Source organism: Erpetoichthys calabaricus, chromosome 1 (genome assembly GCF_900747795.2).
Source record: "Erpetoichthys calabaricus chromosome 1, fErpCal1.3, whole genome shotgun sequence".
Lineage (NCBI taxonomy): Eukaryota > Metazoa > Chordata > Cladistia > Polypteriformes > Polypteridae > Erpetoichthys > Erpetoichthys calabaricus.
The window spans coordinates 166,006,208-166,023,824 of NC_041394.2; positions in this window are offsets into that span (position 1 = coordinate 166,006,208).

The following is a 17,617-nucleotide window of genomic DNA, read 5'->3' on the forward strand; positions in this document are numbered from 1 at the left end:
TCTGGAACGGATTAATTGTATTTACATACAATCCTATGGAAGAAATTGCTTCGGTTCACGACCAACTCGGTTTACGACCAGAGTTGTGGAACGAATTATGGTCGTAAACCGAGGTTCCACTGTATTTCTATGAACAATTAGTGAAAAAAAACAAGAACAGACTGGAGTCCTTGAATCAGTTTTCTGCCTAAGATTTTAAGTAGATGAAATTAAATAGCACTTTCTTGGATCATATTTGCCTGTAATGAACTCTGTAATTTTGGTAAAACTTACTTTCTGTCACTTCTATGTTGATAATGTCAAAAGCATGAGCCTGATTTAAGATTTATGGGGAACGATTTGAATCGAAGCATTTAGAAGTTACATTAAGGCTAATGCATTAGTCATCTTATATAAATATTAGCTGTGCTATCTAAAATGAGTTGAAATCTAAGTAATTAACATTGACCTCATCATTAATGTTTGCAGTGCACATTCTATTGGAATTTATTTTGTAATGCATGTAGTAATAAAATACATTTCAGTTGTAATAAAATGCACTACTACAAATGTTTGTGATGCACCATCTGTTGGAATGACAGAGATATATGAACCAGACAGACATACAGTTATTGTTTTATTAAGGTGAAAAAATGTAAACCACTTAGACATCTGTTTGTTTCTTCACTAATCACACAAAAATAGCTGAATGGATTTTCACAAAATGTTGCATGTGCCTTGCTGTTAGTCCAACTTTCAATACAGGTTATATGTCATATAGAGGAAAGGGATTATAATGGGAGTAAGGCAACCCAAATACCAGTGCTGATGTAGGGAACACAATCCCCATCCGGCAGCAGGAGTATGTATCGGCCAATGGATGATATAATCATATGGATGAAATAATCATTAGTTCGCACAACGTTCTCTACCAGACAAAGCACTGTCTAAAAGATCACAGATATTTACAGTGTTTTCCTCTCAGATAATCAGGATAACAGTTTCATTGTCTTGCTAGATTGTAGCCAGGCTACATAATGATAGGTACATTCTGTGTTTGTGCTGAGTTGTGTTTCGTTTCATCATCCCGTTTACTGTCCGTTATATGTGTGTATCAGTAAATGTTGTCCCCGTAAGTGGGGGGGGAAGGATAATGGAGGAAGACTGCAGCCCTGAGACGGAAATCACCTGTTGGATCCAGCAGTTACATCCGGGACATTCTGTATTTAAACAACAGGAGCGAAAGGCAAAGGAGAGGTGAATAGAGGGAGAGAGGAAGAAAAAGAATAATTTTACGCATTTTTCAATTCATTTCCGAACATTGTACCAGTCCATTACTTGCTTCTTCAAGATCCGGATTATTATTACAACAGCCAGCACTGAGAAACCCTGGGGTTTGGACTTTTGCTAACCATTGCTGAGGACACTTACAGTGAGGTCGTTTTTTTTGTATTGTCAGGAGGAAGCAAGATTTCACACCAGCCAATATCCAACATTTGCCGACTCATCTATCATTTTCATTTCAACCGCCGTTTATCATTTCATCTGTGTTTGTGTTTGTTCAGTTAGTGTTTAGGGGCAAGGGAGGGTTCTCTTTAAATATTTGGATATTCATGTTTTATATAATAATTAGTCACTGGTGTCATTGGGTAGTGGTGTTTTTGTAAGCACATATTTACATTATTGAATATTTGTTTGTCTTTTAAAATATATCCGTGCTTGATTTTACATTTCTGTCTACTATTTGTTTGTTATTTCACCGTGTCAGGAAAAATAAGACAATCTGTAAGGAGTACAGCTTGTTATTAGATAAAGAAGCCTCAGGTTATCCAAGGAATAGTCTTGTTGCTGGTCTGGGTATGGGGTCGGCCGTTACAAGATTACAGCGTATGTCTAAGATTACATCTTTTTTCACATCGTAGGCTGTGTTTTGCCATTTTGAACTTCCAAAAGAAAGTTTTTCTTCATTTATTTATACTAGCAATGCCAAGTACTTCAGATAGCTTGTTTCTAAAGTCCGGATGGACAATGACGCAGAAGAATTTCCCTGAGTCCATCTCTGAACCTTCTGACCCCATCTATTCCTATCTCTAGGGTACATACCCCAACACATCCAGCAAATGGTTATTAGTTGAGACCAACTCTTGAAGATGGCACATGCTATGATAAAGAGTGAGGAGTGTGACAATGGTCATTTTTTTACACCTTTACACCTTTTTTGCCTTTCTGTGCTATCATGTTTTATAGATAGGTAGTTCTAAGTTCCACTGATTTTGATGTCAGTATCTTCATGCTTACTGATTCTTGTGGCTTCTTTGTAGAGAAAAGCCAAGCAAAATGACACCTTTTATTGGCTAACTAAAAAGATCACAATACACAAGCTTTCAAGGCAACTCAGGCCCCTTCTTCTGGCAAGATGTAAGCTTCTTTGTGGCTTCTTTGAAACTTTTCTGGGCTTAGATAGTGATCCCTCTGCAGATCATTTGATGTAGGTACAGAGGGTTCTCTTCATTGGTTTACGCCAATTTCAGATTCTGGCCCTATTGTAACCATTATGTCTCATTTAACATTTGTTGTAGCCATGAAGATGATAATACCCTACCAGCAGTCTCACAACAGCCAATATTTAATAAATGCCTTGTCAGCTTTAACTGTTAAGTACTAAATTGTTTCTATTTGTTTTACCTGGATAGTGCACAAAGACAACATCACAAAACCTGCTAACTTATCATCGTTTTAACATTTTCTTACTCAAGGGCTGAAAAAAAATAGTGCTACCATTGTGATTGATGAAACTATTCTTAGGACAAACATGAAAAGATTCAAATAATGTGTCATCACTGTGGAAATATACTGATGCATGCATTTTGATAACCTTGCTTATCACTCCATTTGGCCATCCATTAAATGTGACACTCCTCATACTGAAGGTATTTTGTCTTTGCTCAGTACACTCTGTATACATTATGTTCATTCGTTCAATGTCAATTTATTTATATAGCTCATTTAAAACAACATAGTAATGCTGTGACCAAAGTGCTTTACAATAATAGAATAAAAGAAAAACAAAACAATGAACATAAAAAACATAAATAGAAATAAAATATATGAACATAAAATAAGATACATAATAAATAGAAGTAATCTATGCATATTAATAAAAGGCAAAGCCCTCACTGACTCACTCACTGACTGACTGACTGACTGACTGACTGACTGACTGACTCATCACTAATTCTCGAACTTCCCGTGTAGGTGGAAGGCTGAAATTTGGCAGGCTCATTCCTTACAGCTTACTTACAAAAGTTAGGCAGGTTTCATTTCGAAATTCTACGCGTAATGGTCATAACTGGAACATATTTTTTGTCCATATACTCTAATGGAGGAGGCGGAGTCACGTATCGCGTCATCACGCCTCCTACGTAATCACGTGAACTAAAAACAAGGAAGAGATTTACAGCACGAGTCAAACGCGGGAACGAAGGTAAATGACGTTAATTTTTGACTGTCTTTTAATACTGTGTAAGCATACATATTAACACATGTGCAATTAAACGTGTGCATTTACGGGGTGATTTCTCAGGCTTAAAAGCTCGCCTTTTATCAAACGGGGGAACAAAGGTAACTGACGTTGTTCACTGTCTTTTAATACTGTGTAACCATACATATTTACACATGTGCAATTAAACGTGTGCATTTACGGGGTGATTTCTCAGGCTTAAAAGCTCGCCTTTTACTAAAAAGGTAAATGCAAAACTATTTTCAATCATTCTATGATCTGCTTCTCACAACTAAAGGCACCGTGGCTGATGGTAAATGACGTTAATTTTTGAGTGTCTTTTAATACTGTGTAAGCATACATATTAACACATGCAATTAAACGTGTGCATTTACGGGGTGATTTCTCAGGCTTAAAAGCTCGCCTTTTACTAAAAAGGTAAATGCAAAACTATTTTCAATCATTCTATGATCTGCTTCTCACAACTGAAGGCACCGTGGCTGATGTTACGTCACTTGCTGTCCAACCATAAGCGTTACCTGGTAGGTAACCGGCCACTAACTTCACTCCCTTTCGGGAATCGAACCTCTGAGGTTTTCTTTTGTTCTTAATTAAAATTTAAAAGCAATACTTCACCGCTGCTAAGCCCCTCTAGCGCTGACGTCCGAGGTTCGATTACCGTAAGCAAGTGCAGTGAGTGTGTAATTACATTCACGGCATTCGTAGTCTGATTCACGATCTGATTGTATGGGTGGTTATCTACCAGGTAACGCTTATACTTGGCCACCAAGTCAGGTCGAAGTGATCACTCGAGTAAAGGCAGCTTCACAAAAAAACAGATCCTTAACAAACTGTTATTAGTATATTTTCCCTCAATTTAAAAACGTTTTATTTTCTTCTTAATAAAAATTTAAAAGCGTTACTTCGCCGGTGCGAAGCGCGTGGATTTGACCGACTGACACATACAGACATATTCATGAGTGCAAGTACTTCAGAAAGAAAGCACCGTGTAAACCTAAAGTTTAAATTAAGTTCATAGACCTACAAAAGGTTGCCATTCATTTGAGGCAACATTGCTTTTCTTCTGTACAACTATACGTTGCATTCTCAAGAGTGTGCTTGCACGGCTTCAGATATATATGTATATATATATGTATGTCTATATATAAATATGTAAGCTTATAAGTACTGCCTTACTTCTCTTTAAGAAAGGAAGATGTAATGATACTTGATTTAAACGATTCCATGTCTTCCTGGGTTTGCGTAGCTTATTGTCAATATCTTTACACCTGTTTTTAACACTTATTTACTGAAACGGGCTTTCACGAAAAAAGTTAGGGCTTTGCTACAGGATACACCCTCCACAAGTTAAGCAAGTAAAAATAAAATATATATTTCTGTTTTATTTAAACCTTTTAAGTTCGTATGCATAGCCCCATTTGGCTGTTTAATTTTTTTTTTTCTTTCTTCAGTAATATTTAATCTCCTTAAAGAAAAAAAACATATCCATTTTACTTTTTTTGTATCTCTTTAGTAATATTTTAGTGTAAAAGGATAACCAGTATTTAAACCTTTTATGTTACTTTATACATTTATTTTACACAATGTTGAAAAATTAATAAGAAAGCTACATATTTTGGCAGCTGCTGCTTTCATTTTCAATGAAATGAAAAAAGCTCTCCAAGACAAAACGTCAATGAAGAAGAAACAGTTTGCACTATCTAAAAAGGAGAAACCCTCATTTATAAAACTTTGCTGCAGATGACTTAGCTTATTGTCAATATCTTTACATGTTTTTTTAAGACTTATTGACTGAAACGGGCTTTCACGAAAAAAGTTAGGGCTTTGCTACAGGATACACCCTCCACAAGTTAAGCAAGTAAAAATAAAATATATATTTCTGTTTTATTTAAACCTTTTAAGTTCGTATGCATAGCCCCATTTGGCTGTTTAATTTTTTTTTTTCTTTCTTCAGTAATATTTAATCTCCTTAAAGAAAAAGAACATATCCATTTTACTTTTTTTGTACCTCTTTAGTAATATTTTAGTGTAAAAGAATAACCAGTATTTAAACCTTTTATGTTACTTTATACATTTATTTTACACAATGTTGAAAAATTAATAAGAAAGCTACATATTTTGGCAGCTGCTGCTTTCATTTTCAATGAAATGAAAAAAGATCTCCAAGAGAAAACGTCAATGAAGAAGAAACAGTTTGCACTATCTAAAAATCAGAAACCCTCATTTATAAAAGTTTGCTGCAGATGACTTAACTGAAAATAAATGAATAGTTCCTATGTGTATAATACATATTTATCTATTTTACTTATGCCTTTATTCCACCAACTTAACAACATCTGAGGTACAATTTGTTACATTACTTTTGTTTTTTGCAGCACAGGCAGGTGAAGTGACTTCCTCAGGGTCACACAGTGGTGTCAGTACCAGGATTTGAACTGACAAGCTCCGGGTTTACTGAAATATTACTGAACAAAGAAAAAAAACGAAAACGGGCAAATAGGGCTATGCATACAGATGTCCATCCGTCCATTATCCAACCTGCTATATCCTAAATACAGGAGCCAATAAGTACATATGTTTATATACAGTATATATATATATATATATATATATAAATATATATATATATATATATATATATATATATATATACAGTATATATATATATATATATATATATATATATATATATATATATATATATATATATATATATATATATATATATATATATATATGTGAATGTATGTATGTATGTATATATGTATGTCTATATATATATATATATATATGTAGATATGAAAATTTGTATATGTATATATATGTTTATGTGGATGTGTATATGTGTATATACGTATGTATATGTAGATATGTGTATATGTAGATATGTATATATAAATGTATATGTATATATATGTTTATGTGTGTGTGTGTGTGTGTATATTATATATATATATATAAAAGACAGCAACACTCATAACAATGACAACACAATTACATTGACAATCGTGTTACGTTATTTTTAAAATGTTTCCTTTTTTTTTTTCATAACCTCTTTAACACACTACTTCTCTGCTGTGAAGCGCGGGTATTTTGCTAGTGTTATATAATCACAAAGAGGAAATCATCAGTATTACTGAAGGTCACGGAATGCAAGTGAATAGAAATGAGTCTTTAAACAGTTCAATTGTAGACAACTCCTTTATGTGATGAGGTAAAGAGTTCCACAGGTGAGGCGCAGCAGCTGCAAAAGCCCTGTCCCCCTTGGTTTTACACTTGGTACGAGGGACAACCAGAGACAACTGACCAGAAGATCTAAGCACTCTGGATGGCTGGTGTAAAATACACAATTCAGATAAATAGGCAGGAGCAAGCCCATGTAAAGATTTAAAAACTAGCATCAAGATTTTAAAATCAATTCGAAAACTGACAGGCACCCAGTGTAAAGAAGCTAAAATAGGAGAAACAGAGTCATACTTTCTTGCCCCAACCAGAAAGAAAGAGGCAGCATTTTGGACCAACTGTAACCTGTGTATCAGAGATTTGTTAATCCCAGAATACAGCGAGTTGCAGTAATTGAGGCGAGAAAACATAAAAGCATGAGTAGCTTTCTCAAGATCCCTAGAAGATAAAAAAGGCTTGATCTTACCTAATAGACGAAGATGGAAAAAGCAACTCTTGACTACAGAATTTACTTGTTTCTCAAAAGAGAGGTTATTGTCAAAGGTAACACAAAGATTGTGGACTTGAGGTTTGGAAAAGACAGAGAAAGAACCAAGAAGTCTAAGACAAATTTGGGCTTTAGCCGATGGACCCACAATAAGCACCTATGTTTTATTTTGATTTAGATCAAGAAAATTAGCCATCCAGGATCTTAGTTCAGACAGACAGTTGTGGAGTTGATTTGTTGCAGAGTTGCAGACAGGAATATAAACCTGAGTATCATCAGCATAGCAGTGAAAAGAAATGTTAAATTTCAAAAAAATCGCTCTAATAGGGTGAAGGTATATAGAGAATAAAATAGGACCCAAAATGGATCCCTGAGGAACACCATATTTAAGAGGAGCATCCATCCATCCATCCATCCATTTTCCAACCCGCTGAATCCGAACACAGGGTCACGGGGGTCTGCTGGAGCCAATTCCAGCCAACACAGGGCACAAGGCAGGAACTAATCCCAGGCAGGGTGCCGACCCACCGCAGTTAAGAGAAGCAGTACATGAAAAAGAGGAATTTAAAGTCACTGAAAAGTGTTTACCAGTTAAATATGACCTGAACCAGTTAAGAGCAGACCCTTTAAGCCCAACAAGATATTCAAGCCGCATCCGCAATATTTCATGGTCAATGGTGTCAAAGGCAGCGGACAGGTCAAGGAGGAGAAGGACTGCCGCATCACCTGAGTCAGTAATAAGAGAGATGTTGTTGAACACTTTCAGGAGTGCCGTTTCAACACCATGATAATGCCTAAAGCCAGATTGGTAGATCTCAAATAAATTATTGGAGTTAAGGTGATCGACCAATTGATTATAAATAATTCTTTCTAGCCATAAATGGCATTTGGGAAATTGGACAAAAATTGGCTAAAACTCCAGGATCTAATTCTTCTTTTTTTAGATGGGGACGGACTGCAGCATGTTTAAAAAATGAGGGCACAACCCCCGAACTAATAGAATCATTTATAATGGCTAATAAGGATGGGCCCAACACATCAAAGGCTTCTACTAAAAGGCATGGTGGTACTATATCGAGGGGGCTGGAAGCTGGCTTAAGGGTGTCAATAGTTCTTTTTAGCTGTGAAAGAATCAGAATCAGCTTTTGTTGGCCAAGTATATGTACACATACAAGGAATTGGACTCCGGTTTTACCTAGTATTGTCCCTGATGCTGTGAGATTGACTTAAGTGTTCATGAGAGTGATGGCCTGAGGAAAGAAACTGTTCACATGTCTGGTAGTTTTGGCGTACAGTGTTCTGTAGCGCCTACCAGAGGGAAGAAGTTGAAAAAGGTTGTAACCAGGGTGTGATGGGTCTGCAATGATGTTTTCTGCCCGTTTCCTGACTCGAGATCTGTATAAGTCTTGAATGGAGGGCAGATCAACACCAATGATTTTTTGTGCAATCCTGACTGTCCATTGAAGTCTGTTCCTGTCCTGTTTTGTGGCTGAGCCAAACCAGACTGTGATAGATGAACAGAGAACAGACTGGATTACTGCAGAGTAAAATTGGATGAGCAGCTCCTGAGGCAGGTTGAACTTCCTGAGCTGGCGCAGGAAGTACAACCTCTGCTGGGCCTTTTTAACAATTGTGTTTATGTTTAGTTCCCACTTTAGGTCCTGGGAAATTGTGGATCCCAGACACCTAAAGTTTTCCACAGCAGACACAATGCTGTTGAGTAGTGTGAGAGGGGGCAGCACTGGGGGGCTCCTCCTGAAGTCCACTGTCATCTCCACAGTTTTAAGCTTGTTAGTGAGACTATATCAAAGGATTCTAAGACAATGTCATGATTAACAGTAGGAAGTTTATAGTCAGTTTGAACAATGCCACGGCGGATGTTATCGATTTTGCTGACAAAGAAAAAGTTCAAAAGAAAAGGTAGATACGCTCTGATTTTAGATCAAGATAAATTAAACTTTCTTTTTTATTCAGACAAACAGTCCCACTTCCTCTTTACAACATGCAGATATATGACTATATATTTTTCTAACAAACTACATATTAGCATTTATAGAAAAGACTGATAATGTAAGGAAGTAAACATTTTCCCATCTGGTATTGAATTAAAGATAAGTAACTTGTGACTGATGCAGCCATTTTTAAGATAAAATTATAATAATGGTTTCATCACTATAGAAATTCACTGATGTATGCATTTGGGAACTTTCACTTTCCTATAATTGTCAAAGTTTTTTCATATTCATTGCTAAGTTACAGTGTATGTAATGGACCATGGTAAATCCCACTAGAACCTGCCTGATCAGAATGCCCTTGACTGTGAGTATTGTGTACACATAACAAATAGTAGGCAGAGTAGCAATCTACATGTACTTTTACCATTTTTGATATATCCCTTTTTACATTACAGATTACTTCAGAACATAAATGGCAGTAATGTGAAAGATGCAGGAGGGGCTCACGAACAAACTCAAACATCACACAGAAACTGTGCAACATAAAAAGGTGCACACAATTGTACAATATTATTAATAATTACTTATTTTATTATTCATATTTTACATTGTATACATATTACATTAATATTAGGTTACTTTTGTAAATTTCTTATATGGTGTTAAAATGCCTGTTATAGGTAGGCCTTATTTCAATATTGTTTTCTTAGATCACTATGATATTTTTTATTTTAAGGGTACATGTTTTTGGGCTGTGTTATGCCTTCATTTTTTTGTATAGTAGACCTATATCTGTTACATGAAGGCTGCATTTCTATATTGCATAATCTTTGCTTTTTGACTCTAATAAAAATATCAAAATTTTAATGTGTGTTGTCTAGCTAATTTCTTGTCTAAATGAGTAGTGGTTAATTAATGGACTGCCACCAACAATATTTAAAATAAGACAAAAAAATATTCACTTAGTTACTGAAGGGCAGATTTCTGTCAACTGCCCGAGGATTGGCTGCAATGGTTGTTAGCATCAAGAAAATACAGAACCCCATAGGTGTCAAGCAAAAAAGCTCGAACAAGTTACTAGCTTGTTTGAACAAATCACATAATTTGTTTGAATGGATTATTTTTTAGTTATTTCAGCAGCTATTTGTTTTTTCTGATATGCAGTTTAGTGAATCAGAACCAGAAGAGTAGAGCCAACGAATAGTTTCAGTCTATTCTATGTTGTTCAGTGCCATTATCAACTAGATTTTAAACTTACTTTTTCTTCCATTAACATTTCCACCACTGCAGTCCAGAATATCATGTTCTCAGAGAAAGTTCCACAAATTCATTCTCGTAACTCCTGCAATTGAAACCCTTTTCAGGAATCTTGAAAAGAATCACCATTTCATCTGTGGTGGTCTTCCAACTAGTTCCTTTTCCAGATCATGGATGTTAACATACACCTAACAGTTCACCTACTGCATGCCAGGAAAACTGTACAGGGCTTCATAACAAGAACTGGACTGCAAGATGGAAAACAATAATAATCTGTTTAAATAAATTAATACAGAACGCGGCTCTGTACTAATGAAATAAGAGTCCGGGGGAAAAAATATGTGTTCAAACGAGTTAGTAATTTTTCGAATGGATTAGTAACTCATTCACACCGATTTTTATTTTTCATGACACCAACAGGGCACCATAGTAAAACCTTTGTTTCTTTACTGGAATAAAGGAAGTGAACAAAACATGGTACCAGGTGTGAAAGCTACTGCATTTTGAAGTTTTTTCAAAAATGGATGGATGGTTTTAAACCACCAGAAAATCTGAAACTGCCGGGAAACATGGATAGTAACTGGTGTGCTTTCAAACAGCCACACCTGCTGTACATTACTGCTGTAGGAGTGGACATGAAACCAGATGCTAGGAAGATGGTGTTATTGCTAACTATAGTGTGTCTACAAGCCATTAAAACATGTAAATGTTTGTGTTTAAAGGTCAAGAAGATAGGAACAAGTTTGATGCTCATTGCCCTCGAAAGAAGAATGAGACTATGTAACTGATTTGAAGCTGAAAGCGCAGATGTGCAACTTTGGTCACATATCAATGAATCTTTCAAATAGCCAGACTGTTTTGGAGTTTGTTAGAAGAAAGTCAGACATTTGTTAAGAGAAACAGAGCCTACTTTGGAGGAAGCTATTAAGATTTGCCATGCAAACAAGTTAGCACAAAAACATGCAAAAACATTTAGTGAATTAGCAATAAATGTTTGCCATTGTCGGTGAATCCTCTCAAGTTGCTGCTGTGTCCTTTAAAGGAAAGGGACAGGTACCATAACTGATGAAGCAAACGGATGAACTGTTCAAATGCAAGCATTGTAGTTGACAGCATAAACTAAAACGATGCCCAGCGTTTGGAAAACAGTGCTCTAAGTGCCGTGGCAAAAAGCATTTTGCCAAGCAGTTTTTTTTTCCAAAGTTAAAAGGAAGGAACTATCTATTAAAACAGTGGTTTCCAAACTTTTTTTATTCTCAGCGCCCTTGCTGTATTCAGGTTTTCCCAAGGCGCCCCTCTTGTCAAATTCTAACTTTGTGAAATAGCCAATCATTTTTTTAATTAAAGGTTAAGTAAAAATAAATAAAATATATATTTAAGATCACAAAAAATGTAATTGAACAAATTCAAATAATTATAATTAGTGGAATGGATGAGCCTGTTGATCACTGCACATTTTCTCAAATCTTGGAATCAAACTGGACACAGCCACCCTCATTTCCTTCTCCACATTGATTTTTGCTCAATACTTAGTTTTTATCTCAGGGACCGCCGAAAACCCAGCTTCGCAAAAATAAGAAGTCACAAAATTCTCTGAGCTTTACCACTCAGAAGGGGATTTTCACCTTTTATGGATATTCAAAATTCAGTTAATTCCATGCTTTTAAATTTTGTTTTCAACATATTGTCGCAAGACAACTCAATAAGATTTTCTTCTTCTGAAGCAGTAAATTCAGATGGAGCACTGGAATTACATAGATCTTAAATCCATACAAATTTATTGATATTATGATTTTGAAAATATTTCTCAAACCAGGTGATAAGCTGTGATAAGTGTTCTTCAAAAATGGATTTTATACCTTGAGAGAAATCAGCTCCATTGGAGGTCAAAAACTGTTGCAACAAAGGAAAACATTGTTTGCCTCTGTCTTCATTCATTTTTCTTTTCCATAGTTTTAGTTTTTTTATAAAAGCTGAAATTTTCTCAATCAGCTTTAAAAAGTGCATGTTTCTTCACTGCAGAGAGAGATTCAGAGCATTTAGCTTTCAAAAATATCACTTAAGTATGTTAGTTTTTCCAAAAAATCTTCATTCACAAAATTTTTGGTATACTTGTGGTCTTCCTCTTTAAGAAAAATATAAATTTCCTGTCACAGTTCAAACGTACGAGACAAAACATTACCACAAGAGAGCCATTGTGAAGTGCTGTAGTACAACAAATACGTGTGCTCTGATCCCATATCCTCACATAGTTTTTTATAAAAACCTTGCCTTCAACGGCCAAGTTTTTATAATGTTTACTACATTTACTACATATTCTAAGACTTGGTTCAATGTAGAACTAAGATATTTTGACATAAGTGCATCCCTATGAATAACGCAATAGGTCCAAAGTGCATCAGCGGCTTTGCTTTGCTTTGAATAAGTGCCTGCAATCCTCCATAACAGCCAGACATAGAACGAGCACCATCAGTCAGACACCAACGCACTTAGTCCACTCCAGATTATAAAAGAATCAAGGATTTTGAACAAGTCTTCAGCCTTAGCACCAGCTGTGATACTTTTACAAAAGAGAAGGCTTTTTACGATGTAACTACCATCTATAAACCGTATATAGCAAATCAAGTGAACATCATTTTTAGCATCTGTGGCATCATCCAGCTGCAACCCAAATTCCTTCCCTTTTATTGTTTGATTTAATTGATCATTGAGGTCCTCCGCTATGTGCTGTATTCTGCGACTGATCGTGTTATTGGACAAAGGCACTTTTGAAAGCAGCTTCCCAGCAGACTCACCAATCATAATGTTCACCACATCTACAGCAGCCGGTAGAATGAGTTCTTCTGTGAAGGTATGAGGCTTCTTACATTTTGCGATTCTATATGCCACCTTGTAAGATGCTAGCAAAGAATTGCTTGAAATTGATGCCTGCTTATAAAAACTACCTCTTTGTTGATTTAACTCTTTTAACTTTCTGGTAAAGTAGTTATGAGATTTACTAAACATGCTGGGATGATTGGTTTCTAAATTGTGTTTCAACTTACCTGGTAGCATGCACTCTGGTGCCAAAATTTCATACACAGTACACACTGCGGCCTCTCTTCACCATTGACTTCTGTCGACGCAAAACCAAAATCCAAATAACTGTCATCATATTTTCAATATTTGTGCTTCATCACACTCTGGTTGACAGTGTGCCCTCTTTGTTTTCACTCTCATAATGTTTATTACTGTTTAGCAAAAAACGATCCATTTTTAAAAATACATACGCGGAGAATTTCCTCAAAAACTTCACTTGACTTAATCACAACAATATTCAGTTGATACAATCTATGAAAACTAATTCAACACTAAGACCATGCGAAACTGACAGCTATTTATATGCAAACACAAAGTGACGAGAAAGTTCGATAAAACTACTAAAACTATCGAGAAACTTAATTATTGTAGTGTGCCATCTAGTAACCATTTGAAGAGGCTTCTGCAAACAGTTATTACTAAGTAAGTTACTGGTTTGCACCAGGTACACCAGATGTCGCATCCTATCACAATGAATTGAAAATGGAAATAAAATTATGAAAATTTTGTAATATTTCATGGCGCCCCTGTGAGGAAGCCGTGGCTCCCCAGGTTGCCACAGTGCACACTTTGGGAACCACTGCATTAAATTAATATAAAAAACTACTTTAAGTGGTACATTTTTTGTTGGCTTGATAACCTGTGAACATGCATTCAAGATTAAAAGCAAAAAAGGTGTTTAGTAATATTGATATTAATATGCCTAATCAAATTAATGTTGTTAAAGAGAGGACAAATAATAGCTTCAATTAAACTGAACTGTTGTCTCATTTAAAACAGATAACTGGTGCAAAAGCAAACATGATCAGAAAGTCTGATATCAAAGTAATGAAAGAAAAATCTAAAATGCCTAAATTACTACTGAAGATTATAATGAACAAAAGATTGATTGTTTAGGCGCTTGCAGGCTGAAAGTAGCAGGAAAAGATCAATCCTATGATTGTTTTTTCTTCGTTGTACCTGAAGGTCTTGATTCACTGTTAGGTGATAAGGCCTGTGAATATTTGAATCTTGTGTAATGAATTTACCATATTAACAATGATAGTTTATTAAAAGCTTGAAATAGTGAATCTGTACACTCCATAGCAGAAAAAAAAATTCAGAAATCTTTAAAGGCGTTGGTACACTACCATTCACATACAAAATACAAGTAAAAGAAAATACATATCCAGTAATCTATGCTGCACAACGAGTTCCTCACCATTAAGAGATCATCTAAAGAATGAACCAGACAGAATTACTACTCTGGGGGAGATCAAGAAACAGGAAGAACCCACAGCTTGAGTCAAATCCATTGTATTTGTTAAGAATAAGAAAGGTGACTTAAGAATATGCATGGACCCAAAAGATTTAAATGAAAACAAAGTATGAATACTATCAAACCCCTAAACGTTTAGAAATCACTAGTGAAATGTCAGGTGCCAATTATTTTGCAAAGTCTGGTGCTTCACAAGGTTTCTGGCAACTAAAGTTAGATGAAAAAAGTACCAAATAATGTACTTTTAATACACCATTTTGCAAGTACTGTTTCCAAGATTACTATAAGGATCTGCATCAGAGATATTCCACAGAGCAAAGGAGCAGATCCTTGAAGAAGTGCGAGTATATATAGATGATATAATCATTTGGAGTTCCTCACTCCAAGAACATAATGAAAGGCTACTACACAGCATTAAACAAAAAGAACCTAAGAGTAAGTGCCATTTTATTCTTGGGAGACAAGCTCTCAGTTCAAGGCATTCAACTAGATCAAGAAAAGATTGATGCAATTCTGAATATGAGAAGACCAGTAGATAAAATAGGTGTTCTGAAAGCCAAACATGAGAAAGAGTGGCAAAACCTCAAAAAAGTACTGAGCACTACACCTCTGCTTACATTTTTTGATCCAAGCAAGAGAATTAAAATTATCCACTGATGCATCTAAAAATGATCTGGATGCTGTATTACTGCAGGCGGAAAGTGAACATTGAAACCCATTGCATATGCTTCAAGGTCCACAACGGAACATGAATGTCAATATGCTCAAATAGAAAATGAATGTCTAGGGTTAGTGTATGGTTTTGATAAGTCCCATTGCATAAGTTTGGTCTCCCTACTTTCACAGCAGAAACAGATTATTGTCCACTTATTGCAATCATCGAAAAGAATCTAAATGAAATGTAACCAAGAATTTAACACCTAATGATAATATTGATTCAATTTAACCCACACTCCACAGAAATATCTTATAATAGGAGATACTCTCTCATGAGCCCCCACTGCAAGTAATGTCAGCTCCAGTGAACAGGATGTTAAAGTTCACACTGATAGGATTTCTAATGCACTTCTTGTGTTAGATAGCAAACTAAAGCTAAAGCAGAAGAAACTAAGGACACACCGCTACAAGCTGTTATTGAAACCATTCACAATAAATGGCCTATAAGTTCTTTTCCCACTATACTATCATGTCCAAGGTGATTTAAGTGTTGTGAATGGACTATTATTAAAACAAATAGCCACATAGCCTAAGACAAGATATGCTTCAGAGAATTCATGAAGGTCATCTTGGTGTACAGAAATGTAAAAGAAGGGCAAGAGACACTCTACCTTGCTATTATCATCTGCAAACTGTTGCCAATCATGAGACACAATGTCATATAACTGTGCCATCTTGCCCTGCCTTTAAAGATGGGAGCAAGAAATCTCTAATTCTTAGTTCTAGATTTGATTTAAACAAACACATTTTGAGGTAGAATATTCTGGGAAAATTCACAGTTTATGTTCTTTGGTTTCAGTCACCTTTTGTTTTTGGTTAGTGTTCTAGTTATGGTGTCTCAGTTTTCTTTAGATTTTACTGTTATTTGCAATTCTAGCCAGTCTGCTGACCATGTCCTTCACTTTGCTCTTAAGGTCCCTTCCATTCCCTGGTTCAAATCTAAAAAATATTCAGATACTCCAGTATCTATTAGTCTCAGGCACCCTGTGTCAAAAATGAATTTTACACTGAGATATTTCTTAATTCATAATGACCCACAACTACTCTTTTTGCTAGGTCAACTACTCTTCACTAGGTCTGTTTGTGCGTCCTACTGAACATGTCTATTCTCATTCACTCTGTATATATACCCTGTGATTAATTCATAGAAAATTCTGTGCCAATTCTTGATTGCGGAAAATGGCAGATAGACAAACATGCCCAGATGAAAGTTGGCCAATTGTAATCTGATGACAATGACAAAACTGAATATACAGTATGCACTAAAACTTGTCATTGTGAACATTTGCCCTAGTTATAAAACAAATTGTGGGGGCTCCTTTCAAGATGTCCTTTTATACAGTCGGTATCAATCGGTGCAATCGGTAAAACCATTTGTGTTCATGTTCACTCTTTTATGTGTTTTTGTTATTGTTGTTGAAAGCTCTTCGGAATAGTAATTCAGCTTGGGAATATAGGCAGTACTATTTATTTAAATTAGGTAATGTTACATTGGAAAAACACACACATTGATAAATATAAATATTCATAAGTCTCCCTTCTTAATTAACTTGATATTTTACCACCCATCATGATGGCTGGATTGCTGTAATATTGCGCTGCTAGTAATAATAAACAGGTGTAGAAATGAACAAAAAAAAATTCACTTTCGAGGAAAGTTTTAAGTTTATTCTAATCTATCTATCTGTCTATCTATCATTTAATTTTAAATGTTTAAGTACTGCAGATATTTTTGTATCTGTCGTTATTATATTTTTATACATTAAATAGTTTAAGTTTTAGTCTGCTTAAACTGATGTTCACAATATACACTATATATGAAATTTGGTGAGTTGCTTTAACGACAGAAAATGAAATTCTGTAAAATAAAATAAACAAAGAAAAAATGCTGTTGTAATTTTTTTTGCTTTCAAAGCAAGATTCACACCTGTGTAATAATCAAACCAGATATAAGAATAAACACATTTTACACAATGTATCTTTTGATGTGTATTTTGCATTAAGCAATTGGCATTGCTTGAAACATGTTAAGAGAGGTGGGACTTTTTATCAACAAACATGAAGAGTGCAACAGGCCAACAAAAACACTACTGTCATCAAATGCACACCAGTGGATTGTTTTGTAATGAGTGTACAGCCATGTGGAATTAATGTGTCTCTTTGAAAATGATATGTGACTTTCT